Source organism: Littorina saxatilis, linkage group LG12 (genome assembly GCF_037325665.1).
Source record: "Littorina saxatilis isolate snail1 linkage group LG12, US_GU_Lsax_2.0, whole genome shotgun sequence".
NCBI lineage: Eukaryota > Metazoa > Mollusca > Gastropoda > Littorinimorpha > Littorinidae > Littorina > Littorina saxatilis.
The window spans coordinates 12,196,076-12,199,507 of NC_090256.1; the positions used below are offsets into that span (position 1 = coordinate 12,196,076).

Consider the following 3,432-nt stretch of genomic DNA (forward strand, 5'->3'; position numbering starts at 1 on the left):
AAAAGGACATCCAACATGGTGTTGTTGGGTGGTGTTTTGTTGTTGTTGTTGTTGTTGTTGTTGTTGTTGTTGTTGTTGTTGTTGTTGTTGTTGTTGTTGAAAAGCCGAAGTACACGTGCTTTTCTCTCAAGGTCACTAGCCCGTATCCCCTGCCGACGTTTGTTTCCTTTGCACAAGAATATGAGTTGGGTTATATTAAGCTTTACTCGCTCGGTGCGGAAGAATATGAGTTGGGTTATATTAATCTTTACTCGCTCGGTGCGGAAGAATATGAGTTGGGTTATATTAATCTTTACTCGCTCGGTGCGGAAGAATATGAGTTGGGTTATATTAATCTTTACTCGCTCGGTGCGCAAGAATATGAGTTGGGTTATATTAATCTTTACTCGCTCGGTGCGGAAGAATATGAGTTGGGTTGTATTAATTTTTACTCGCTCGGTGCGGAAGAATATGAGTTGGGTTATATTAATCTTTACTCGGTGCTTCACGAAGTCAGCTTACTGTTACATTTGTAAGTTTCTTCACCATTGTCCATTGTTATTGTTATTGTTAAAACCTTGTTAGTTCATCACATCGTTGACTGTGATTCAGTGATCATTTCTTTGTGTTTAAACAGAATGTAAGTTCTTTTGCTTTCACATTCGTTCTTTTTTTTATGATTGGTCTGAAAATCTTTTTTTTATAATCTTGTTAATGTTACTTTGTCTCTTGCCCTACTTTTCAACCAACGGACATACATGTCATGTTCTTGTTTATGTTACTGCCGGTGTTGTGTTCAAAATAGTGTATTATATTAAGTCACAATAAGACTTACAGCATATTCTGTAAGCCACTGCGTTAACTTTGTTTTACGATCTGTCTCCATGCATATGGGAATATCTTGTATAAATGTCCTTCTAACAGCATTTGACATCTACTGCCGATTTTTGTTATAACCGTTGTTCTGCTTTTAATCTCTCCTTTTATATTTGTTATTTGTTGCTAAGGTCGCTATAGTCTTTCAAACGACTTTTTGGTGTATATTCTTTTGAATTATATAATATTCCACACGGTCTGAAGTTGTTACAAGATGCCTTTTATGTTATGAGTGTTCACTTTAAAAAAAATATATATGTATCTGAATTTATGTGTCTGTGATATATATTATATATACCGGTAAGCTGTCTGTACATTTATTGAACGAGGAGTTTTTTTAAATTGTATTTGTATACTACATAATCTTAATCAAATGTGTTCCCTCCCCTATCACACACATATTGAATACATAATCAAGGTACACTCACACAGTTAGAATGAGAGTGGGACACTCGGAAATCAAATCGGAAAACCCTTCCGTGCTAAGGAGTATTGTTAAATAATATAGCCACATACTAACACCTGCAATAATCGATGTCTGTCATTTACCATTTATTGTATTGATATTGCAATTTACAAAGATAACCAAAATAGTTACTCAGTTTTACCCATTTATATTTTGGATTGCGTGATCTCAGTTGCGTGCTCGACACACACTCCTGTCATATTGTAATAAAAGCATGAACAGAAAGTTTGACACTTTCATTTTATTCTGAAATGTTTAGACTGATGAGTGTGTGTGTGTGTGTGTGTGTGTGTGTGTGTGTGTGTGTGTGTGTGTGTGTGTGTGTGTGTGCGTGCTTGCGTGCGTGTGTGTGAGTGTGAGTATGCATGTATGTATGTGCGTTGTGAAGCACATTCATTACAATGAGAGACATGCAGACCGAAATTTCAAAACAGTTTACCTATATAATATCGTATTATATTATAACCTGCTCCAATCGCAATTTAACAGCTAAACATACTGGCAGAATGTCGTTTTCCTCGCATTATAGTATCAAGGACGTGGCGTTCATTCACAAAATGTTCACAAGACGTTTTTAACATGTTATTTATTTTTTACATGTTTCGTTTACATTGTTTCATATTCCGGGTTTATATTCACCCCTGCGATATTGGAAAAGACAAATGTAAAGAATGTTCAAGACCAGTCTATACACACTACGTACGATGTGTCTGGAAACACCTCCGCGCGGTGGGGTTTTTCGGCCAGCGTAGCTAAGGCCAAAAAAATAATAGGTGTGGTTACGGTAACATAGCCAAAAATAATAGGGTAGGTAGGTAGGCAATCACTTTTTTGTTTTGTTTTTACTTTTTTTTCTAATGTGTACAAATTAAACCTACTTGACAGGGAAATAAGTGTGCGACTCGGGCGCTTTCGCTTTCATTGCGTTTTCTGCACTGGTTTACTTGTTTTTTTGTGTATTTTTTTGACAAATGTAATAAAAAGTTATAGGGTCGGCCCCAAAAAATAGGGTAGGTCGGGTTACCGTAACCACACCTATTTTTTTTTTAGGCCTAAGATAAGCCAACAACAACAAAATAGTCTGTTTACGGTATCCCGACCGACCCTATTTTTTCGCGCGACCCTGGACTTTTTTTTGGCATTTGGGAAAAAAAAGTCTTTGTTTTTTTGGCAAAATAACTTAAAAATATGTTTTTTTGGAGAAAAAAAAATAAATTAAAAAAATCCCGACCTACCGACCCTACTTTTTTGCCTATGTTACCGTAAACATTCTCTTTTTTGGGGCCTAAAGAGGGACAATTTTCTCGTCTCGCGCGGCAGCAAGCACTATGTCTCTAGACTTTATACATTTAAGTGTACCTGATGGTTCATTGAGTGGTACCGTGTGGTACGCTCGCTGGGTTCTAATAACTTCTTACGATTTTATATATATATCATTTTCAAGGCAAATATATCATTTTAGTAATGAGTATAATTTATAGCTTGTTTATGCCCCGAATTAAGAAGTTTGACAATAGTGGGTGCTGAAAACTTCTGGGAATTATGTTTCTTTCAGCAAGTATAGTTAATTATATTTGGCGCGGATTAGTTGTCACTTCTGATAGTTTAGATTTAACCTCTTTTTCAACTATACCATTCTTATCAGTGCTTATAGATAGTTTAATACTGTTTCGGGCAAACATATATATATATATAAAAAAGTCGCGTAAGGCGAAATTACTACATTTAGTCAAGCTGTGGAACTCACAGAATGAAACTGAACGTAGTCCGCCGCTAGTGCAAAAGGCAGTGAAAGTTACGAGCCTGTTTGGCGCGGTAGCGGTTGCGCTGTGCTTCATAGCACGCTTTTCTGTGCCTCTCTTTGTTTTAACTTTCTGAGCGTGTTTTTAATCCAAACATATCATATCTATATGTTTTTGGAATCAGGAACCGACAAGGAATAAGATGAAAATGTTTTTAAATCGATTTCGGAAATTTAATTTTGATTATAATTTTTATATTTTTAATTTTCAGAGCTTGTTTTTAATCCAAATATAGCATATGTATATGATTTGGGAATCAGAAAATGACGAAGAATAAGATGAAATTGTTTTTTGGATCGTTTAATAAAA

At 35.6% G+C, this 3,432-nt stretch overlaps 1 protein-coding gene across 1 annotated transcript in view; it reads left to right on the top strand.

Moving 5' to 3' along the window:
- Positions 1 to 1,537, top strand: part of LOC138982727 (uncharacterized) — a 3,082-nt gene extending 1,545 nt beyond the window's left edge. Inside the window, exon 3 of the mRNA XM_070356049.1 lies at positions 1 to 1,537. This exon is cut by the window's left edge and continues 519 nt beyond it. The gene's annotated coding sequence lies outside the window, so the exon portion shown is untranslated.
- The last annotated feature ends 1,895 nt before the right edge of the window (positions 1,538 to 3,432 follow it).